This window comes from Amphiura filiformis, chromosome 5 (genome assembly GCF_039555335.1).
Source record: "Amphiura filiformis chromosome 5, Afil_fr2py, whole genome shotgun sequence".
NCBI lineage: Eukaryota > Metazoa > Echinodermata > Ophiuroidea > Amphilepidida > Amphiuridae > Amphiura > Amphiura filiformis.
Window position 1 is genome coordinate 38,151,736 of NC_092632.1, and position 26,047 is coordinate 38,177,782.

The 26,047-nt window shown below is 34.8% G+C and overlaps 1 protein-coding gene across 1 annotated transcript in view; it reads right to left on the reverse strand.

Moving 5' to 3' along the window:
* Nucleotides 1–26,047, reverse strand: part of LOC140151678 (uncharacterized) — a 98,209-nt gene that overhangs the window by 51,134 nt on the left and 21,028 nt on the right. Inside the window, exons 2-4 of the mRNA XM_072174013.1 lie at nt 25,439–25,582; nt 21,209–21,290; nt 20,211–20,282 (exon numbers count right to left, since the gene is read on the reverse strand). The gene's annotated coding sequence lies outside the window, so the exon portion shown is untranslated. The remainder of the gene's footprint in view (nt 1–20,210; nt 20,283–21,208; nt 21,291–25,438; nt 25,583–26,047) is intronic.

Consider the following 26,047-nt stretch of genomic DNA (forward strand, 5'->3'; position numbering starts at 1 on the left):
GGCCTTCATTATCAAAAGACTAAATTACTTGTCAAGATATGCTGGTAGTGTAAGACAATTAAAATCTAGATCATCATTCTCGCTACAAATTTTCTTGACTACGAAAAATAGAGCTAAATATTACTTACTATTTTATCATATAATATAGGGCATGAGATCATGTTACCAAGGAAATAGAGTGGGAGAGAGAAAAGAGGGGAAAAGAGAAATAGAGAAAGAGTGAAAAGTAAAATTAGAGGGGGAGAGAAAGGAATTGGTAAGAAAGACAAAATGAGAAAGAGAAAAGGGGGAGAAAGAATGAGAGTGAGAGAAAGAGAGAGATGGGGAGTGAGACCGTTTTTCTCATGAGATGGTGATGAAATTAATAATCGGAGAAGAAAGAGGAAAAGAGGGAGAAAGAAAGAGGACGGAGGGAGAGAGAGAGGGGGGGGGAAAGTGAAACCATCTTTCTCAGATTATTAATGTCATCACCATCTCATGAGAGCGGAAGACAGAGAGCGGGAAGGGAGTGAGACTGACAAGGAGAGAAAGAAAGAGGGCTAGGGAGGGAGAGAGAAAAAGAGAGAGGGGAGAAAGAAAGTGAGACCATTTATTAATGTCATCACCATCTCATGAGATAGAGAAAGAGAGAGAGGAAGTAAGACTGTCTTTCTCATGAAATGGTGAAATTAATAATCAGAGAAAAGAGAGAAAGGAGGAGAAAAAAAGAGGCGAGATGGTGGGGGGGGGGGAGAAAGTGAGACAACCTTTTGTATGAGATGGTGATGATATTACCAATCTGAATCCCTTAGAAATGAAAATGGTACATCCAAAAATGTAAACTGGTTAATGATTAATTACATGTCAGTTTGTTTGTGGACAGCCTCCAAAAATAGATATTTGTTTCATTATCTATTGTTTTCGTCATGTGAAATGGGCCATATCTCTATTATTGGTGCCCATGTGATTTTACAGCCCATTAATTTGGGGAGGTTATGTCTATGAAAGCTATGTAGGCCTATGAGTATGCCATCCACAATAAGTAAAGTATAATGATTATAATGACTGAGAAATTAATCAATCAAATATTACACATATTCATTTACAAATTTCTGGCTCAAATAATTAGTTAATTATCTGGCCAAACTCAGTCTTCTGAAATACTAGTAGATCTGCAGCCCAAACCTATAAACTACTGGTAGATGACTTTTACTAAATATTAATTAATTTACTGCATTGGGGTTTTATTATATTAAATATAAAAATCAAATGTAATAATCATTTTCTCAATAATGGGCCATTACTGCTGATGTTTCAATTAAAATAATTTTGCATAAAACAATGGTATGCAACACATTTACAATTCTAAAAACAATTTTTCACATAATTGCCATACTTCATTAACTCTAAATATGATTTTTGTAACAATGCATGCAAGGATTTGCAACCAGTGCCAAATGCAATTACTGTTATAATATACAACCAGTCGATATACCATTCATACCGTTAATCCAGTTTGTAGTCATAACTCTCAAATACATGAATTTGCTTTGCTAATCAATTGTGTTTCAAGTAGACCAAATATACACACTTCCAACACAAAGTATAGGCCTACACATTAATCAAACATCACAACATTCACAAAAGACATACTTATAAAAAATAGGGGATTTAATGCAAAAATACATAATACAGCTGGCGAATAGAGCATGAACTGAAAGCATTGCATGCTTATCGGATTAGTTTAATTGAGAAGACAAATCACTATTTTGTACTTTTTTTTGTTGATTATGAAAATATATATCATAACAAGGCATAAATGGTATAATATGATAACACTCCACCTATTTAGCAAAAAGTAGCTTAAAAAGTGCTGTAGTAGAAACAGCTGTAATAACCCATTTTTTGTCAAGGGAGTTTTAGTTTTTCTTTATTTAGTACATAAGCTTAGTATGGATCCCATGGTAGAAGGTGGAGCTCAGACATATAATATAGTATCCATCCAGCCCTTGATTTCTTAAGAAAAATGACTCAGCCCTAGAGGCCCAGTAATGGAAATTGCTTTTGCAGAATAACTTGGAAATAGAATATTCTTGAAATAAGCTTGATTATCTTTAAATCTGTGAATTGAAATTGAATACTAGTATACCAGTACTTTTTTTTTCTTTACCAAGGAGACAAGTAAACGGCATGATGAATGAATATTAAATTGTGCTGGCACTATACACAACGATAGCAAGCATTACACTTTTTTATTTTTTGACAAAGCAAATGAGCACTATTTTTTTGAAAAGCAGACACAGTGTGAAGTATGTCTAGTTGCATGGTGGTGTAAAAGTCAAATTCAAAGTCATTGAAATGCAAATTGGGACAAGTGGTTGAAACAACAATGTTAACAAAAGTGCAAAATGTAACAATTGCTTTACGGAAAAGAGCTAAAATGACACTAGACTTGAATTGATGCTGAATTACTTGTACCATAATGCAATCAACTTAGTAAGGCTATTAATTTCAATCAATTTCTCAGATGCTAAATCATCATGGTTTAAGATATAGTTCAAATGTATTTAATTTTAAGTTTACAACAACTGTAAGCTAAGGTTATGATGCAGAGGCATCTGAACATAATGTGTGAAGAGCTACCATTTACAACATTAAAGGCACTTTCAGTGATCAAAGCATAATTATATGAAAATTTGTAAGAATAACTTAAATTCCATGGGTGTGAGTGACCACAGATTAAAAAGTCTGAAAAACTCTAAAATTTGGAAATCTCCTATACTTTTAGATATAGAGCTAAAAAATTAATATCAAAAAGTCTGAATTCAGATTTTAATCTGAACTCTCACACCCCCCTGCTTAAAACTGAAGAGTAAGTCCACAAGTCTCCTATTCAATTTTTTTTTCATGTGAAAAATTGATAAAAAGGAAGAAACCAGCAATGCTTACAATGCAACGCTCAATTCAATGGCATTTTGTGACTCAAAGTGTCCATACAGATGAACTCCCCAACATCTACCATAACCAAGATATGATATTTTACCCTTATTGGGCTGTTTTCATCCACTTCCAGGATATGTTAGCCCACCCATCCTCTTTTCAAAAATGCAAGACTCTGATTTTTTATAATTTTGTTCCAATTTAGCAAATCACTGAAAATACCTTAAACAAAATTAGTACTTACCTAGTTTTCCAACAAAAAAACCCAGAAATTTGAAAAAATTCCTTTTCTACCAGAAACTTGAGATGAAACTTTCAATTACAGAAGACAATGCTGAGATTTGTCACTAGTCAAACAATTGCATCCGGCACACTCCATGCATACCAATCCTACCAACGACGATGATGATCCCACAGGCGGTTAGAATCACATGCAACACGTCTATGCATCTGAGTGAGTCAATCCTAGCTCTCTCTCCACGACTTCAGTCATGTGTGTCTATATGATATTATGGTAATGATGCTTATTTCATCTTGAGGACAGTCACAGATTGAATGAATCCCAGGCTGCCAAGTTCAATTGGCTGGAAACTAAATACACACACTAAACTGCCACGCCAGCACTAGCACACACGTATACACATACAGCTTTTTACTAAATGGACATAAATCTTGAATTGAAAAAAATATTGACCGGCAAATGACATATGGTTGATTTCACACAGTGTGTCAGATCTTTAAGGGGCCAAAAAATTTAATTGGTATAGTCAATAGATTTCCTCTCCTCTTGATACAAAAATTAAAAATGCATCGTTCAGTGAAACAGATGTTGGTGTGCTATTATAGGCCTATCATGTGGTACTACAGCGCAAGCTTGCAGCGGGTATACATGTACATATCATTTGCATCTCAAGACTATAAAGACCGTAAAGAGAAGAATGGGAGGAGCTTAGCCGACAATACCGCATGGGCTGACGATATTCTGATTCTCCCTACATTGATATACAGCCAAGTAATAATACCATATTGACAGTATCAAATGAAATACCTTAGCATCAAATTGATTGCTTTACTGAAAATATAAATAATATCCGTTAACGGAATTTCAAACAAAAATTTCTTGTAGCTGTATTGTAATCTGTATTAATGTACAGATTGGGTTTTGAGAAGTCTGACCTGAATGCTATAGATAATTTGAATTATATCCTCAATTGACACTCTTTTAATGTCTTAATTAACCCAGTTAAATAATTAATTAGTATTAGATGCCTGGCTACGTGATATTTTTGTATGAGTATGGCAAGTACTAGCAGTTAAATCTTAACTCCTCCTGATTTAAGCTGTTTGGCATGCCTATATTTTTGCTCCTATATGCTTTGATCATGTTGTTGTAGACCGGGTGTAGATATAGACTTAAAAGTGAACTTACCAGGAATCGAACCTGTATCCTTTTCAGGGTGTTTTTGTAAGTAAAGAAGCTGCATATGACAACAGTAGATAACCACTTGCTGTTGGTGCTATGATGGGCTACCACAAAGATAGTGTATAAGCACTAGTATGGTAGGGTTGGGGCTAACTTGCATTTAGTGGGTTCCAGCAGGACCAACATTTGTGTGAGTCACTGTGGACTCCCAAAATACTTCCCCAGTAAGGACAAGTATATGGTCCCCTAACTAACCTAAGGCATCAGAGGCAAAAATAAAATAAAATAAATAAAAACACCAACAAATTTAGCAAAAAAAAAAAAAAAAAAAAAAAACCACCATAAAACAAAGAAAGTTTGTCTTGGAAGGTTTGTCTGAAATCTTAAGGATATGCATTTTGGTTTTGGTTTTAGTTGAAAATCGTTTTTCATTGGCTTGTGTTCTGCTAAAACAAATTTCATGATTTTTTTTTCTGATGATGACACCCTCCAAAGAAGGGAAAAAGCAGTGTGGAAAATAGATAAGCTATGCCACATGTGACACTGATATCAACATTTTCCCCTTGCCCTAACAACATTTCACAACCACTGGTCACCTTAAAAGAACAAATAGGAAGAAAATTTGAACTCTGAATCATCTTTCAGTCAGACATGCCATTTTAAAAACAGATCACTCCTTCAATCCCATCCACACTAAATGCCAGTGTCATCAATGTAATGTGTTTATTTCAACAACAGGTTGGGAAAATGATAGGCTTAGGGATGGGGGGGGGCTTGCATGGACTCAGCCCCTCAATAATGTTGGTGTTGTAATTCCAGATAAAGTAAAAAAAAAAAAAGTGACCAGATACCGGGAAAATGGGTGTTTTTTACCTATGTTTCGCAAAATTTCCCGAGACCCAAGGGCACCCCCCAGAATGGGTCACCTAAATTTTTAGTTTGGTTTGCCTCCCCCCATGTTGAAAATTTTCCTAAGCCACTGTAACCTACACCAATTCCTCAATATTCTGTAGGATCTTCACAACTAATGTACAAAACAAAGCAACATTTCTTCAGCATTATATCAAACATTTTTCCCACTATTTCTAGGACAATTAATATCGAATAAGCACAGCCTTAAATGACAGTACAATTATCAATATCATCATCCATCCTGGTCTGGCTGGCTATAATGGCCGTATTTGTAACTACCACATCAGTCTTCCATTAACTACCAATGTCACAGTAGGCTGCTTCAGATATTACTTGCGAATAATAACTCAGACATACCATGTAATAATATCATTGATGTATCACGTGCTGTATGTACATGAGAGCCGGCCGGAAAAGAAGAAAAAAAATCCTAATTCTACTTGTTGATTGATGAATGATTGTATTTATTTAATTATATTTCTATTACCAATAAAGGAAAGCAAATATTATCTCTACAATTGGTTGTCGACTACTACCGCCCGACCGAACCACAGGGGAAAGGCATTTTGATGAAAGCAAAACTGAAATCAAGATAATCAAGTGGGTTTATATGTAATATAAATGGACCAATATTACATGGATGGATATTCTTGAGTATGTGAGAATGGTGATGAAGCTCTCTCTGCGTGGTTTGCCATTTTCATCTATTCAGTTTGGTATACGCCCATATTTTGTGTGCACCAGATGTCTCTTTTAAGTCACAATGCTTGGGATTTATGATATCATGCAAATTCAATTAGCATTTTCTTAATGATAAATGGAGGCATTCTCTAACTGCTGCATAATGATGTACATTAATTTTCTTTATAATTACTCACAACATATTTTTCTTTGGTCTTTTTTTCTGGCATATAAGAACAAAGTGAATTGGTGATGGATTGTTCCTCTTACAAGTAGATAAATTAAAGCATCAATTGAAGGAAAAAAATCAAGTTTGTGAACTTGATGCAATACATAATTTTATGCTGAGAATTGAACCAGATGTTGTGACAATTGCACAAAATGAGGTTAAAAAAAGAAAAGGTAAATACATTTAGAATTAACCTAGCTATTCTGCCGCTCCAGGATATGGACTAAACAATTTGAAACACATAACTGGGATAGTTGACTCATCAGTCCATAGGCTAAGATTGGCTCTTATACTAGGATGGAATCAGTTCAGATTTATGTCCAGGCTACTAAAACAATTAAGTCTTTAATACTTAGATGAGCAAAATTTTATGATCTGTTTTGATGATGATTTTCAATTAAGTCATATCCTTCCATAAGAAAAAATGAATTGGATTTTTTGTTCTTAAAATGTTAGTTTTCACTGTCAGATAATGCCCTTTTAATTTTGGCCCAAACAGATGAGGTAATACAAAGAAAATTACTAGGCCTATATATAAATACCCGGGATAAATACCAGCGCATATAATGCCAATGCGAGCCACTCCTTCAAATATGACTCTGATGGCCCTTTAGATATGTTATGACTGTCCCGCACACCATGTACGTACTGTGTTATGAACATCGTGTATGCGTTTGAAATTACATCAGAATTATTAAGCATGTTCAAACAGTTTATTCAAAATCTCGGATTTTGACAAAACTACAGCACCTTAGATAGTCTTGATTTTTGTAGAGTAGCCTATGTTAGTTTATAAAGTACAATCGTGTAAAAAACAAATTTTGAAAATTCTTGAGGCATCTCCTAAGCAAATGTTACAATATGGTAACTCTGGGTTAAGATCAACAATCAAGACTCTTGCCTACCCCCCCCCCCCGTCAGAACTCTTGCCCCCCCTGTTCCCCAGTAAAACCCAAAATTACAAAAATTTCCACTTTTTATGGCATTTTTGCGCAAAATTTGTTGATTTTGTTTTGCCCCCCCCTCATGCCCCCAAAAATATTGCTGGTGTCGTCACTGGAGATAGAGTGTGTGCCATTATGTATCTTACACAGTAACAACTAATGAAGATAGAAGCATAATTATTTAAAACAAATTACGCCTACCAGGTATTTAAATACAGCTTTTTATCCTAAACATTCTAACTTTTTGAGTTGGTTTGAAAATGGAAGTAGAAAATGATTCAAACGATTTATGATAAATCGCAAATGGCAATGGCATTTAAAATCCACACCACAATTTCACAATATTTCCAAAATCTTCCACAGGGGCAAATTAATTTCAAATGGAATGAACACATTAGGCAGCTCCATTTGAATTTCATACACCCTCTGAGAAAGATTCAACTTGGATCTTCCACAGAGGGAGGGTGAGTTTCAAATGGAGCTGCCCCATGTGTTCATTTCATTTGAAATTCACAATCCCCATGTGGTACATATTTCCAAAATCTTCTACACAGGGATGTAAGTAAGCCTGAAGAAAAATACGGAAAATTGGAAAAAAACGTGGAAATTCGGGCTAAAAAGCCCCAAAACAGGCTGAAAATAAAAGAAATTGCGTAAATCTGGTCTACAAAAAATACAGAATTCTGTAAAAATACAGAAAACTTACATCCCTGTCTACAGAGGGAGTGAGGATTTTAAATGGAATAGCCCATTGAGTAGTCTAAAATGTTGAGGAAACAGGCTTGTCCAAGTTTGATCAATTCACAGTTGTCATGATGCCCTCCAATTAATAATGTATGATAACCCATAAAATAATTTTGATTTCATATCAACTTCAAGATTCCTAACTCACCTTCAGATATATAAAGAATCCTAATCCTTAAAAACAATTCAAAATTGTCACCTTGCGGACACCTGTTGGATTTACAAATGAAGCTATTTTTAGATTTATAATTATTATTTATCAACTATGTACATTATCTATATACGCTGTAATATTTGGTTTGAATTCAGGTGATTTTGCCATGTCATTTCCTTCCTATCGCCTTACTAGTTGATTCAAAATGCAGCTGTATGTGGTTACAGTATGATTTCTTTTACAAAATCATATTAAAGTTGTGGTGGAAATGAGAAATATAATGTCAGATCAATGTATGACATGTAACTTAGTATCATTATGTCATCTGGCAAAGTAAATTAAGCATCCGCCATATCAACATTTAGACATTTTAAACAAAAACAACAAAATAAATGGGTGTTAGAAGCCAATATCATCGAGGGGAGAGGGAGGGGCCACTTAAAACAAATGGCCATATGGGTTTGTTCCCCCAGAAAGACCCCCTTTTTTGATTTCGCAGCTCTGAAAGAGCCCCTAAATGTGACCAAAATAAAGCCTCGAAAGACCCTTGATTTTGATTCAGCTCTAAAAGAAACCTAAATTGTTCATTCCTCACATATTTCTGTTTTCTTTCAGGCGACTTTCAACCAGAAAGACAAGAAAAGACCCTTGATTTTGACTGTCGCAGCTCCAAAAGACCCTCCTTTTACTTGTTCGCAGCTCCAAAAGACCCCCTTTGACCGATATGCTGTCAGCTCCCAAAGACCCACCACCTCACAAATCTGGGGGAACATACCCACCAAAAATTTATGATGTGCACCCCAGGCATGATCACATTTTCACAAAGGGTAAGATATTAATTTTGGTAACAATTCTTCACAAAAGATTACTATGAAGAAATTTTCAGAAAAATTGCAATTTTGATTCACCATTAATGATAAATTCAAATTAACTACTACTGATAATCAGATAAAAATCTCAAATTGAACATGCCCATACATATAATACAAAAGGCAATGCAATTACAAGACATTACTTCAAAGAGAGAGAAAAAACAGTTACGCAAATGGCTGGAATTGAGAGTAAATACTGCTAATGATTACAGAATAAAATTTGTCAGACATTATGTCATTAAATTGTACACATTAGCGTCTTTTCCTTTCAAGCGAATCTTTTGCACTGAGATTAATGACTAAAGAAAATCTAGGCACTAAATGCATGATGGAGCCTTTGAAATTGATCTAGCTCATTAGACCCACTGTCATCAAGGATCCATATCCTGACGACATTCCGTGCTCAACGGCCATTTTAAGAAATTAACCAATATTTTATTGATGCAAAGCCATTAATCGGTGCTTCTGTCAAGCTAATTCTTCCAAGACTTAACGCAACGTGTGTGTACAGGGCGAGCGAGTGAGCTACCTCGTGACTGGCACACACTTGGCAATTAGAAGGCTATTTTATTTGACTAACTGATCAATCTGTGGACCTGCTACTTGCAACCTGCCTGGCCAATTTGTTACTTGGCAAAATCCATTTGCGAAATGACGCTTTACAAATTACAGGGTTGGGTCTCGAGCTGCCTACCCCCATTCCCCTGGGACCTTTTAAGAGACTCTGCTGTAAACTGACTGGATTAATCATAATCATAACTATACATGTAAGTTATTAAAAGGGGATTTGCGCTATGTATCCTCTAATTATGTTCACAAATCTTTGAAACATAGCCCATGTAACGTGTCACAAGTGATCCGTGAGTCTTATTCATTAAAAGATTTCACACCATCGTACCTCAAGGCTCGTGGTGTGGCAATGAATTTTTTATGAGTTGTTTTTAGATGATCTTGGACTAGATTCCCAAAGTCACTTGAACAAGTGTGTAGCCTACATAGTCTATTTATTAAGTCTCTTCTGTCATTGCTTATTACATTTTGAGTTATCATTTTTTTATGGTGAATTTGACTGATTATTGTAAAGGAACAGAAAGGAAAACGCAGGTGAACTAGAATAAAATAAATTGATAGAGCAACAAAATTTGGAACCTGTAGGAATCGAACCAGTGCACTTTTAAGTGGCACAGGTGGATAAACACTTACAGAACTACAGCAGATTGCTGGTGAATCTCTACTAGTCATGGTCACTTCCTCACATGGTCACTTCCTCAAATATCCCAGTGGCCAAAAACAAATTTTTAAATAAAATTAACTGAGAAGGTGGCCTGAATGCTTCACACTAGCAGGGTGTAACTACTGTGGTCTCACCATGGATTGGGGGGGGGGGGTGCTAACTCAACCCCCTAAAGAAAATTTCAACCTCCCAAACCAACCCCCAAAAGAAAATTTCACCCCTACCTCATAGTGTAAAATTTAACATTGGTCCAGTAAATACAACATGTCACCTTTGTTTTGGGCTAAACTTAGTGTAAATTGAATTTTTTTGGGTGCTACTGAACTACTATTTGGTCCCCCCAAAGGATTTTTACAAAGACCGCACTGGGTGTAACACTAAGCGAAACACAATATATGTGAAAATTGCAAATAAAGGATGCTGACCCACAAGTGAATAGAATTAGGATAATAATTGTGAACTCTCACCACTTGCCTCTGTTTTCCCCTTTTCATGTATGTTTTCCATAAAGAGAAAATACTGACAAATAAAAAATACCACCTTCATACATTAATAAACACTCATCATAAGCTAAAAATACATATTTTTGATGTAGCAAGGAGAGGGGAAAGGAAGGAGGAAGCCCATTTTCATCAGAGTTTGCCCCTAGAAAGTTGCCTTGCCCCCGGGGGGGGGGGGGCACTCACTAAAAATGGGTGGCAGGGATGTGCGGCCACATTGACCCCCATTTTTCAACTACCTCTCACCCAATGACCCCCTTTTTTATTTTACTGAACTCCCTTTCACCCAATGACCCCCTTTTTTGTGTTCCAAAAATTTTGGGGAAATTTCTGATAATTTCTCACTAAATGACCCCATTTTTTTCCTAACATTTTCCAACAATTTTTCAAATTATGATGAAGTTTTGAAATTTTTTTTATCAACTTTAATATCTTGACCCAAAATTTTTCCCAGTCTCACTGAAAGATCCCCCTTTTCAGTGTTTAGGCTCTCACCGAAAGACCCCTAGTTTCGAACAGTTGTCCGCACATCCCCGTCACTTCCAAAGTCGAGTGCCCCCCGGGCTACACCACTGGCTCAATCATTACGTACCTGTTGTCTACCAAAGGTTCAGATCGCTTGATATAATCTTCCAATCATTCCTGGATATCTTCTAATATTTAGCGAAATACCCACAAGAATACCACCTATTTGGTAATATTCTTGATGATCATGCAGGTGTGACAAGGAAAAGGTCAAAGGGGGAATTCTGAAACCAGAAGAAATCCTTTAAATAGGTAATCAAAGATATATGGAATACTGTCCTTTTGTATCTGTTGGTATAGTGGTATCCTTGGTATGTAGGAAATCTTCCGGTTTCTCTGAACCAAGTTCATTGTTCATAATTTCACTTTTGTTGGCACCTTGACAAATCTATAAGAATTGATTTGAATAGCAACTTGAATTTCTTCAATTGTAGTAAAATCTAAATAAGTAATACATTGGTTGTAGCCAACCATGATAAAATATGGTACTTTTTTCAGCCTCAACTTCCTCAATGAGATCCTGGAATTGTAACTAAAAATCATGAAACTTGTGAGTATGTGGTTAGGACATTGCAGAAGGAATAACCCACAGAAAATTACCAAATTTATGCCAGGACCAGGTGTTGGTGTTTGATGCCCCCCCTTCCCCTCTCCCTCCACATACAACATACTTAAATTGACAAAAAGGTCCACTTTCAGGGACAAAATGTAAAAATGAACCACAGTTGAGAAGGTGAAAATTATCAAATAAATTAAGAAAGGGAATACTTTTTCATGTAAACCATTCAAATTTATAGTCAATTTTAGGGGAGGTATTTAAAGTCCACTAGTTTCTTTACATGTCAGTGAAATTATTTAGGAAAAAAGGTCAACTTCTGAGAAATTCTGCATCCTCTCTCCCCCATCACCAGTGGTGTAGCGTCATAGTGCTCGGGGGCATGTGGCCCCAATCGATTGCAAAATTTAGAAAATCACATTGGAAAATTGCCAAAAAACGGCTTGTGCCCCAATCAGACCCGGTTCCCCCCAATCATGATCGGGGCCCCCAATATGATGACCCACGCAACGCCACTGCCCTTCCTCCCAAAAAATATCCTGGCTATGGGCCTGATCAGGACTGTCAGTTAAATAGGGCAATTTGTATACAGCCTTATGAAATCAATGACATTTACCTACATTTGGGCAGGAGTTTCTGGGAATCATTGTATTTTGATTGTGCATTCCCAGACAATGACCACAAAATATTCCCCTTTTGATCTGAAGATGTGTACCAGCAATATTGCTATCCACCACATCCACAGTTAGCTTTGATTAATCTATCTGGCTGGGAAATGGTGGGAATTATACTACTACTGTATTTATTTAGTGTGAATCCTCAAACAAATAGGGCTAAATCTGTCTAAAAATTACAAAATTACAGTGAGAGATGGTGGAAATACATGTATTTCCAGAGGCTCTGGAAGATTTATAATATTGGGGGGTGGGGAGGGGGCATCAATATGAGGCCTTCTCCGAGGCACAAAACACTGGGGGTGGTGCAGGTGAAAAAAAAAAAAAAAAAAAAAGCACTGAAGCTTTTGAAATGCATGCATTTGTATTTTAAATTATGAATTATACCTTAAAATTATGAATTTTTGTCTTACATTATTAGTGTTGGCTCTAGGGTACATAGCCCCCCCCATCTGGTTCTGGAGCCACTGCTCAACATCTTTAATATAAGTTCTTCCACTTTTATACAGGTCCTGCGCATTCTTAGAATGGCATATGCTATATTGCATCAGAATGGTATGCCATATGTGACCCGTTCTGACAAAACCAGGAACAAGATGCATTTTTGACATTTCATGATTTGAATAAAAATGCACGCTCTAGACAATAAGCTTTAAAATGATACCAAATTTATATTCATAGCATCAATACTTTTCAAGATATGGATAATTTTGTAAATGACACCTTGGTATTTGCCAAATTGCTATTCTGAGTAATGGACTAATTAGTTTCCTGCCTTACACAGGATTGAATAGGGATTATCATAGTTCAACTGTTAATTATTGATTAAATAAGCCTCTTTTTAATAAGTACTTTCAACGATTTGAAAGTCCAGGAACAAGACGCATTTTTACAGGCAATACCATGAAATTAAGAATTCCAAACTTAGATTTTTTGAAGGGAATGTCATCTTTAAGGCCTAGAACTCAAAAACATGCTTCCGGGTTTTGTTGGAGCTGGTCACATATTGCATGGTGTACTTATAAACACATCGATAGACTAGACATCCCCTGCCCAAGTTACCACAATCAGTGGCGGATTTAGGGGGGGGGCGCGCGCCCCCTCTATTTTATGACTAGCAAAGGGCGCCGGCCTAACTTATAAATACAAAAAATGAAAGAAATTTAAAAAATGAACAAATTCGCCATGAACAGCAAACAATGGGCCAAAACCGTTGAGTTTTCGAGGGTAACCCCTTAACACAATTTTTTCGTAAATCGACCAAAAGGCGCCCCCTCTATCAAAAATTTCTGGATCCGCCCCTGACAATCCCCACAAAATTCTCAGAATTTATGATTACACACATTAGAATTGCCATATTTGGGATCAGTAAAGATTAAAAGGTTTCAGTTAGTGAGCCCTAAAATATAAATTTCTACTTTCAATAAGAATATATTTGTGATGAAAAATGTACATGAAAGACCACTATTCTATCTATTCTGTCAAATCATAATCAATTACTATATAAGTGCTCTTACAATCCATCCAGCCTTGAAACAATGTTGCTTTCTGCCATGCTTGCATGCTAAGAAAGTCAACAGCTTGCACGGAAACACTTTACATTCTCCCCGCCGCCGACGCTGCCACCTCACCGATCTTTGGAGAATATAACCGTGGCAGAAATCAAATGACTACTACATACTTGATAGATATTTAAGAGGCTGATAATGTAAGCGATGAAGTATCAAGTCTTGTGTGTATACACTGATGACAGGTTGCAGGAACATGTTAAGACGTTTGATATATCCTCAGAGATTTCCATATTTCCTTTAACATGGTTTATTGATGTTGAACTACACTTAAACGTTAAGTAATTACATGTGTATCTCCAATTATCATCAACTGTGAATTGAAATACATGTAGTCTATTATGTCAAGATTTGTAGTGGTTTTTTTTAACTCTATAAGAAGTACCTGCCAATACGCGATTGGCCAAAACAAATATTGTGTCCAATTTTGAACCAATCAAGGAGGGCATTAATAAGATCATCTGCAAATGCAAGTTTGACCATAAGTAGTTTAAAGCCTAGTCATAATTGGCAATTGAAATGAGCATTTTAAGTTATCAACCAATCAGAAATGCTGTTAGATGACCAGTAGTATCTAGGGGTTAACAAGTATGCAGGTAACATTTAACAGATTTTGATGATTAAATATGAAGTGAAAAGTTCCTGGGATTAGATGTCTTTTAGTTGATGCCATAAGTCAAACTTATTTATATAGTTATGTGTAATTGGCCATGAAAAAAATATATAAGCGGATAAGAAGAAATATATCATGACAGGATATATATGTAAATAATTTGACAAATGTTTTAAGTAAATACATGATTGTTTTAGCCATGACACATGATTCTTTATTTCTCTGATTGTAATAGCTTTACGATCACACAAATAGATTTTTTCCCTTAAATGTAAAAGCTACATCTGACTTTACGAATGAATCCAGTTATACATTCAGAGACATTGTCAGCTTATGGCCAATTTTAAATAGCCTTGAGGACATGTGTGTATCAATTCAATTCAAAGGAAAAATAAAGTTACATTTGAACTTTAATTTTGATCTATCATGCACTTGGTAGACATGGGTTGAGACATGTGACTGAACGGACTGGCTCTTTTGACAACTTATGTTGTAACTTGTCTGATGGTGAACCTGCTAAAAACTTACTACTTGTTATGAACTCCTTCTACCAACTAACTTTATATGACCTGCTTGGGCCTTCAGTTTGACATACTTATTTTTCCTTTAGTTCCTTTCTTGTCCAATTTTCATATATTTCATATTTCCACCACATTCTCCCTAGAATTTCTTAAGTCATACAATTAATTGTATTTGAAATAAATCTGACACAAATTAATAGAAAACCATCTTCGAGATCCTAAAACACAACTTGTCCACTCATGTTGTGTTTGTGTGTGGGTGTTTTAAGTACACACTGGTACACCTAGGTGTGAGTATTTCTGGATGTGAATGATTTTGGTCTTTGCCCTTGTCCTTTTCGCCAGCCCATTCGGGGCTGGTACCTGTTTCAGGTTTGGGGTCAGTTTACTCAAGAGATTATATTTTAGTGGTATTGGAATGATTTTTTTTTTTTTACTTTTTGTGGTTAAATTTTTTAAAAATATTTTAATTGATTTGTTAGGAAAAGTAAGTATGTTTTGCCGTTTCAACGAATCTAAAACGAGTGAGTATTACCAAAGTTATGTTTGAACTAATTAATTATGACTTTAAAAGTTTAAAGGCCTAAATGTAACAATAATAGTTAATATATATAGCATCATATGGTCAGCAGAAGAAAATCTGACATCACCTATGATGTCATATCAGTGTCCTTGACCGGGGTCCTTACTCCTTGACCACTGAACAGCGTGATATCATGTTGATAACAGATCTATAGAATCAAAATCTTCATCATATCCCGGATCATATCACAGATTCTCAACAATCTGTGATCATATGGACCATATTGATGTGAAAGTAGTTATCTATCATATCCTGTGTCGTTTTATGGATAAAAATGACTCAAAATGTTATTGATGAAATGGTTGCTATCATAAACATCAGTTTTGTCTTTTCAACGGGAAAAATCCGATGCAAAATAAAGTTTTAGGGCCTAGCTATAATATGGGCATAATTTATGCATATAGTATTGAACAATGTACCCCATTTGACATGCACTTATAGATAAATAAATTGTCTTACTTTATTAATTTAATAACTTCTTTATTATAAATAAAATGACACATAACTATTTGATTCATAAAATTACATTCAACAAAATGATTGAAGAGAAAACACACAAGGCACTAGGCAGACTGTTATAGTTAAGAATGGAGTATGTAAGATGCCATGTCCATAGCTTCGCAGGAGTTTCCGACTAGCAATCAACATGATCAGCACATTCAGAAAAACACAGTTTAAGAGTGAAGATTGTAGTGAGTAACCAGTCCTTTATAAATGTGCTGGCCACTATCTATATAATATAGTAGGCTTAAACTATACATTGCAAATTAATTAAGTTATTTTAAAATAAAATGTACATGTAAGTTAACTCAAACCGGCAGTGTATATATCGAGAGCAGTGAAATCGGACATTCCTAAGCGAAGATATTGAGTTCGTAAGTTCTGGTATTACAAAATTGGAAATTGAGATATCGTGGGTAAAAAGCTGAAAAGACAAAAAAACCAACGACAACAACAACAACAACAACAACAAAACAAACAGACCAGAACAATTTGGAGTACATGTAATGAATTAAAAGAGTTGACATGAGATTAGGAATTAATGTTTTCTGCTGTTTCAGTGTGCATGTTCTCATCGTTGATGGTTTGGTGGACTGTCATGTAGATGTAAGCGTGATCCTAAAAATGCCTTTCACATTGACCAAAACTAATTACAAGACCTCTTCTACATTGAGGCTGGCTTTCCCTTTTAAAGGGAATTTTTATTTATTCTGTAAAAGTGTTTCCTTGTTAATGCTTTGAACTTATTTGTTTATCCATTTACCACACTGGATTCTCAAGGGATATTGGCAAGGAAGTTTTAAGCAAAGTACCAGCACTCTTTTCATCTTCAGATTAGCAATAATTAGCAATAACAAAAATACTCAGATTTGCTGGACAATATTAGTTGAACTAAGTAACACTTTTACTTCCTCATATCAACTAATATTGCTCAAACGGTTTGAAAAGCTGTGTCATTTAAAAAGTTGTTTATTATTTGCAAAAGTACCTGCAAAATAATGCATTTTTATTATATTTTTTGTTCTTAAAGATATATCGCACCTTTAAGGTGATATACACTTATTTTGCAAAATAAATTCCAATTTTGATCCTTAAATGAAAACCAACTCTTACAGCTTTTCACACCAAAGCTTTAACAAGTTCAATTCAAGCAGAAAGGTGAATAAATTATATCAACATCAAAAAAGAAGAAGAAGTAAAAAAAAGAAGAAGAATTGTATGTGTACCATGGTATGGTGGAATGAATGGCACACGTGTCATTTATTAGAGGGTGCTCTGTTTTACTTAAAGGAATAGGCCTATAATAGTTAAACCAATTTTGAGTTGAATTCAGTAGCATGGTCAGGGTTTTTAATCACAACTTACTCATTTGATCAAAATATTGGCAAGTTAGTTCCATTAACCGCCCGGGTGCTTAACAAAGTCATTTTAGGTGGCCGCTTATTTTTTACGTTTACATAATTGCATGTACGTAAAAATGGCCCAAAATATTCATCCATTATCATCAATGTGCCTTAAGTTTCAGACAATGATCTAGATTTGCATAGACAGTTAATAATATCACAGTTTACTTGTTGTAAAGTCACTGGATGGGCGTTTATAGGGGCATGGGCAGTTAATGGAACGAATGCGGTACATGTATATTCCTTTATTAAAGTACCACTCTCCACCTTGAACCTCATAATTCCAACACTATTGTTACACTTGTCTACAGCTTCCAAGGTAAATCCTCATGTAATATTTTACATAAAACAATCCCTATTATACAGGATGTTAAACATACTTTTGTGGTTGAGTTGTCAGATGTGTTTTCTTCACCTTTTTCAATCTGAGAACCACTTCAAATTGTTTAAATTTATCATTCAGTATTTTTTTACTATCTATATACGCAATACATCTGTTAAACACTAGTCTTTCAAGTATCTTCGAAAAACAAGGTAGTACCGAAATTGGGCGGCAATTAGAAAATACTTCAGAATGTTCTTTTTTATAGATTGGTATTACCTTTGCTATTTTCACTTTTTGTGGCACAACACCGGTCTAATTATACTGCATTGCATTGCCTTATTTTTATCTTTTTTATTTATTTTGTTATGTTTACTAAATATGTTGTTTGTTTGAGATTCATTTTACATTAAGTTGCTGTTTCAGAGAAATTATAAGGTGATCTACACTACAACATGGTTATACAGACACAGCTATTATAGGGCCATTGTTTGTTTCACTTCTTTCTTCTAGCAGAAAGTATGAAGAAGTGGATGATAAACCAATATAACATAGACTTTTAAATTGAAATCTGGAACCTTTAATTAAAATAAAATGAAGAGACCTCAACTTCATCCAGTAAGAAAAGAGAACCAATTTTATTTGTTGGTACATGAAATTTCTCAATACACCAGCTAAATCTTGAGGTGGATGGACAGATTTTAAGAAACATAATGAGAATTGAATATTTTCACCTAAAATCATAAGTATTAAATTGTAGCAATGTAATTGTTCTAAAATCTGTTACAATAATCTCTTTATTTCTTGACTGCAACAATGCAATTTCTTGGATTCAGGCAAGTCCAAGGTTTCAAAATAATGGGCCAAGGATATGCAACCAGGCCTTCAATATACACTTGATATAAATATGCTTGAGATGACTTATCATTATACAAATAAAAAACGAGAAATATCGAAGAAGATAACAACAAAACCAATACCTTGATATTGTCGCCATTGTTTTCATAATGATAATGAAATTCCCCTAAGATTGATAAACCTAAAGTTCATTATCACTTAAATGAACACTTAACAAAACATGACGAATGATATCTATCATGTATGACAAAAAGACATTGGCATTTCTCCAATGTAACACAGAAAAGCCCGCCACTGGATAAACCACATTTTTGGATTTGTGTTACATTTTAGGGTTTTATTGCAGATAATAATTAAATACTATAAACTCTTTTAAAGGCCTAACAAAAGTTTGTATTGCCTTTAAAGTCAGGGTCAGTCAGTCGGTACGCTTTTTAAAAAAAATATTAAAAGAAATAATACCGCATACGATATTAAAAAAAGTTCACCACAAAATATGATGGTAAACAATGGTTTGTAAGGTTTGTCTGGCTCATTTTTTTTTAAATATCAAAGTTGTGTGGTACGAATTACAAACAGGTAAAACATTTTGCTAATTTTATACTAAAAAAATGAATTTCAGACGTTTCTGGCAATCCATATGAATCATAAAGTGGTCACATGATGAATAATAGACAAAGAAACTATGATATGAACTAATCAGTCAATAAATCAATCAATGAATCAATCAATGAATGAATCAATCAATCAATAAACAAACAAACAAATAAACAAACAAACAAACAAACAAACAAACAAACAAACAAACAAACAAACAAACAAACAAACAAACAAACAAACAAACAAACAAACAAATAAATAAATAATAAATAAATAGGGTTTCCCGTTCATCAGGCGAAAGCAAATCTGTGAAACACAGTGTAGCGAATCAGAAACTACTGTAACAAACAAATAAACAAATAAATAAATAATAAATAAATAGGGTTTTCCGTTCATCAGGCGAAATCAAATCTGTGAAACACAGTGTAGCGAATCAGAAACTACTGTATCAATAATGTGTAATAATAATAATAATATTGCCCTCCTCCGGGATTATTCTTTCTCACAGCACTTTTTTTGTGATAACTTTGACATTAAATAAATTTCTCACAGCAGTTTTTTTGTGATAACTTTGACATTAAATAAATAAATAAATAAATAAATAAATAAATAAATAAATAAATAAATAAATAAATAAATAAATAAATAAATAAATAAATAAATATACATGTTATAAAATGAATGAATGAATAATTAATGACATACACAGAGAAATTAAATTTAAGATAAAAAGAACCATTATCATGAAATTCAAGATAATATCGAAGAAAATTATTCTTAATACACCACCACTTGACTATGTATTGGATTTGGTTGTAATTGTGTGATACATGCATCAATGAATTAGTTAAATAGAAGAAAGTAAACTGCTTACCAACGGCCATTTAGCGATAAAACCACGTCCACCACCACCTGACCTCAATTGTACGCAGCAAACAGTCAATGTCTGAAGAAACAAGAATATTGAGCAACAAAAACAATTAGTGAATCAGCAAGCACTTGAGATATGGTTGACGGACTTTTAGCCTTTAAGAGCTGACACGAACTTTGAAGCTAGATAAGCAAGCGTACATTCTAGGTCATTCTTCGTTCCATTTGGAAGTAAGATGGTAAATTATATAAGATGACCCTTACTATCAAGGTCGTCAGTTAATTTTTGATAATTATTTTCTGGTGGGTTGATCAACTCCTTTCAGAGTGGAGAACTTTTTGAGGTGCAACACGTGTGGACCTTACCCTCTATCTCCTTCCACTCTGATATCATTTATGACGTTTATTATGTTAATGACTTGAATGATATCTTCATGATATCGTATTTAGATTAATATGATGAAAGAAAACTTATAATATTTTGTCATATCTGTAGGAGTGGCTGATCAATGATTAATATCACATACAATATAATTTTATAAAAATACTATTCAGGGTATATTTTTAAATGGAAGATTAAGCCTAGATATATTTATATGTTAAATGTCTTATTATGTTCCCAAGTTAAAGATCATGATGTATTTCAAAACTTACCTTAAAATAAAACAACCTTAAATTCTATTTACAAATTTAGGCTATTCCAGTTGAAAACAAAACACCCCCTATGGAAGACATGAACTTAATCTCCTACATAGGGAGTGTGAATTTCAAATGGGATTACCTGAATTGGCGACTCCATTTGAAATCTACACCCACTGTGTGGGAGATTAAGGTCATCCATGGGGGAGTATGGATTTCAACCGGAATAGCCCCACAATCATACACTATGTAAGGCCCATGGCCCTGAAGTAAAAACAACAACAACAACTGCTTCAGCTACTAACCACCAAACAAGACGTTTCTGAAGGAAATAATAATAATAAAATAATGAAAAAAACATACCCATATTTGAATTTCTGCACTTCGTACACATTGTAATCTGCCGCTTGTACTTAAATCATGTTCATGAAGATGCTTTATAATTCTGAAGAAATAATAATAAACACGAAAAAAATAATCGTTAGCGTTGTTTTAACTAACATCTCAAAAGGTCACAAAAAATCTATAAACAAATTTGTACTTAAAGTATTATTTTTTCATTAGGTCAGTATCTGTTTCAGAGTACTTCTCCCTCGCTACTTAAAGAGTAAGAAGTCATAATGATTACCTACATTGATGCATTTTTAAATCAATACGGTACATCAATCAAACATATTAAAAGTGATGTAAATTAACCTATAAGACGATATGATACATGCAAGGCATATGGCCAGCTATAGAATCAATACTAATATACCAGAGTGGCTAATAGACAAGGCGTTGTACTTTTTTGTCTCCGAGTTGTGGCGCATATTGCCGATGAAATGCATCAGCAAATAAACATGTTTGTTAAGATTTCATTTCAGGACCTTTCTTTTGTCTATTACGCTCTAAATGGATTTTCTGTTTATCGCTCGTTTTGGGGATAGGCTTTGATGGAGTAAGAAAATGCATTTAAGTCAGTTTATATGGTAACAAATACTATATATGAAAAAGGCATTGGTGCAGATCTAATGTGGTTCTTATGACAATGGTGTTCAAATTTTAATGTCATAAGATTCAAATCCAATATTACAGTTACGCAAGTGAAATACTTTGTGCTAGTTGGTGAATAAAATCAGAAATATATAGGCAGTTTTGAGAAAATACATAGTAAATGTTTAAATTAATTAGTAGAGTTATATATTAGAGAACATAATTAATTAGTTTTTTTGAAGTGATTATTAAGCTTAAGCTTATTGGTAGATTACAGACCATACTGTGTCATAGTATATCAATATATGACATGCATGTTTTAATGCAGCAGTGAAAAGTGGGGTGGGAGACATTTAGCCTGAATTGTCAAAAATTGGCTGAAAATAAAATTGGCACATTTCCCCCAAAATTGTGTGGGTTGCATGTGTGTGTGGGGGGGGGGGGGGGTGAGGGGATACATGTTCCCCCAGGATTGATGCCCATGTGTATATGACACAAATGCACATACTTACAGACTGATAATGACCGGGATAATGACACATTGACCATGTTCATAGGAACACATTACACACATAATATGTGACACAATCTGGTCCATGGAGGCCAAAGGAGGCATTTTTGAAAATTGAGTTACTATTTAAATATAATCATTACCATTATACACACATTAGGCTATCATATACTGAAAACACCAAATGTCTAGATAACATACTTGGTTCTAAAGATATGAAGTTTTGTGATGTCTATTTTTTATGTATTTATTGTTTTTTTACTCTATATTTTCGCCTTTATTAATATCAAATTTACCGTCCTTGGCCTCCATGGACCAGATTGTGTCACATGTTTATAATATGTTCCCATTGTACAGAGTCCACATAGTCCAACGAGTAACATGGTTCTTTGGGTGACAAAGCATGTGCTGGTATGGGTCTTTGTCTTTGGGTGAAAGCGATGGTGAAAAAGGGGTCTTAACAGCCCTACATACGCGTCACCTCCAAAGTGGGAGTGCCCCCCCCCTCCCCGGATTTCTGCACATCACATCAAAGCTCCCATTAGGCGCCCATTCCCTTTTTAAAGGAATTTTTATTTTCAGTCACAGACCATCCGGTCATGCAAGAAAGATGAACCAAGAAATGTGAAAGTTCAATAACCGTCTCAGGTGGATTTTTGCAGAACTTTTTCAGGATCCTCTAGCACCCTCCTGCTGCCATCACTAAATGACCTAAAGTAGGAATCCGCATTCATGCATACGATTGTGCTGAGTAAAATGCCATCACAATCATCCAAAAGGACTACCTGTTACGGAACTGAGTGAAGTGAAGCCTACAACTAGTATATCAAACCCTAAAATATATCAAAACAGGCCTTAATGGGATCAAGCTTTCTAAAATTAATGAAAGTAATTATTCTTCTAAATCCCAAAACTATCTTTACTGTCCAAATATGCATTAGGAAGATGTCTTTTAGATAGCGGAAGACTGATTTAATTATGCAGCTTTGCTAGATTACATCATACAGATCCTGTGAGGGCCAACCCATCTCCTGGGTTAGGCTAGATAATCACAGGTGTGTCAAGTAAGCAAGCAAGCATTCTGAGTGAACCAACTGTCTCATTGATTCGGAGCAAGGCTATTAGTAAAGCTATTAATAAAAACTCTAAATTGATTAACAAGGTTTGAGCAGAGGAATTTGTCATAGCCATTACCTTTTTGATGGATTTTTTTGAGAGTGGTAAATCTTAATTAGCCTGCTTGATTGGCCTGTGTCAACTTCTATATGATGGTAGTGCACATCCAGGATTGCAAGTACAAACAAGGGAAGGCTACTTGCATTCTTAGAAGCACCTCGCGGGCAATTTCAAGGCAAACATGAGATGATGACATTTTGATACTAATGGTAGGATGGTAAGAAATTATGATTAGTAAGTTATTTCTGACCTCAGAGCAACTTTAGAAGAGTACTCTCCAACCATAATCATAACTCTACACTTAACCCTACAATCTAATCTTAATCCTGATCATCAAATGATTAGTAATTATTATAAAATTACAATTGGGTGCAGTGGCGTTGCATAAGTCATCCTATGGGGGCCGGGGGAACTGACCATGATGGGGGGTGGCACAGGGGGTTGTGATGAGGGGGGGGGCACAAGCCATATTTCAGCAATTTTCCTGTGGGATTTTCTACATTTTGTGGATAAACCAAATAAAGTGATTGCAACCTTTCTATCTTTTTAAAACTTGACAATGTTGGAGTGAACATGTATAATCTTGTTCCTTTTCAGCATTAACCATCACATATATGAATGCGACATCAAGCGTGGAAAGGACTTTGCGGATAATAATATGTGTTGGATGGTTAGTAGTGCGCTTAATTTGTAAAAGGAAATCTGCAGCACATTTCTTGGACACTTTGTCTACAACATTATACAAAGCAATCAGAAGTTATCACATCCCAGCCATTTGTACTCAATTACACCATTACTGAAGATGGGGGAAATGGAGCTTTACTCCATCATAACTTGAGTTCTCAATGTTTCCTCCCAATGAACTCCAGTTCAGGTTTCTATGGATAGGTTCCAGTTTTCACCTTCTCAGAAAAAAAAAATCCAAAATCGTCTGAGGTTGCAAGTCAAATCAGCACTAGATTCCCAATGAAACCAAAACAATACTATTCTATAACACCTTGTAAAGCCTTACCTTTCATTCTCAATTCTGCTAAAAATGTCACATTTGATACTGCCAACAACTGCTGCTCCTTGACTTACATACTGAAGGGTGAAACTTGGGTGGAGACCCAATAGAAACCTTATTCTTTCACACTATACCTTGACAATACAATATCCTCAAAAGTACTTACAAAACCTTTTCTAGCTTTTACTGTCCCCACTAACGTAATCAAAGCTTATTGGTGAGCTTGTGTCTACAGTTGTTTCACAAAAGCACACACTCCCATATTTAGGAAACTTACAACTCATGCAGGACCTGAACACTATGGTCCGATTTCTCGAAACTTGGCTAGTAGTCAGGCTTCCTAAGCCAGCAGGATGTGGATTCATTTATTGATTTGTCTTCTTATGTGATGTATGATGTGAAATTGTAAGTGCTGGTATATAGGACTAATTGGGCTTAGGCCCGATGGCTTAGGAAGCTTGACCACTAGCCATGCTTCGAAACTGACATTGTAAAAAAAAAAAAAATTGCTGTCATCATTCCATTCTTTTTTACTTAAAAAAATCATATTAATTGAAAAAAAAACCTCAAGTGCCACCAAAGTATTCAACAAAACATATAATAACTTTCTATTTATACAGTAGTAGCCAACAGAAGTGTACAATTACATTATTAAAATAATGTGACTTCCACTGCGGACCAAAATAACGCTGCCATAAAAATGTGACTTTTTTTACACTTCATCTCCTTTTTAAAATTAATTTGTTAACAAACCAATATCAAGCTTGTGACATATATTTAAGAATATGCACAGCTAGTATTCCTTAGGAATGTGGGTCTAAGTAGGATAAGACATGTATATGAAAACAATTTTTGTGATTAAATATGGAATAAGTTGTGAAAAAAATGATGTTACAAAAATTGCCACTTTTGTAGCAAAACTTACTGCGTAATTTTGAGACAGTAATTCCTTCGCCATTTCTTCCAGGCCTCGACAGGAAATCTGTTAGCTACTGAAAGTACTTGGCATGGATTGTACTTCCTCTTTCATTGGTTCTTCTTCCAGTCTTACTTGAAAGCCCAGTTCACACTATAATGTAAAGAGTTAAATTTGATTAAGGTGGTATAAGTATTTTTCATTGTCTTTGCATTGATTTTTCTAGTTTTCCACTGACTGGTTATTGTTTGTTGTTGGTATTGTAATTGTGCATGTTTAGATCATTTTTTGCATTTAAAGCGCCTTAAATCACCTTTATGTATGTATGTATGTAATGAGGATATTTCTGGAAATTAAGAATGCATGGATTTTTAGCAAAATATTGGCAAAAATTACATCATGATTAATGAGCTTTTTCAGTCAATTTAGCTCATTAACTTTATTGATTATTGATAAAAACAATACGTTACAAAGAAAATGTATGTTCGATTTGCTTCCAACAACTGGAATTTTGTGTAAGTGTGTGCTCTGCTCTGCTTCATTAATCTGTTTAAAACATGTATAGAGCACTTCCAAAATGCCTCTAATACCACCTTAAATTCAATACCAACAGAAAAC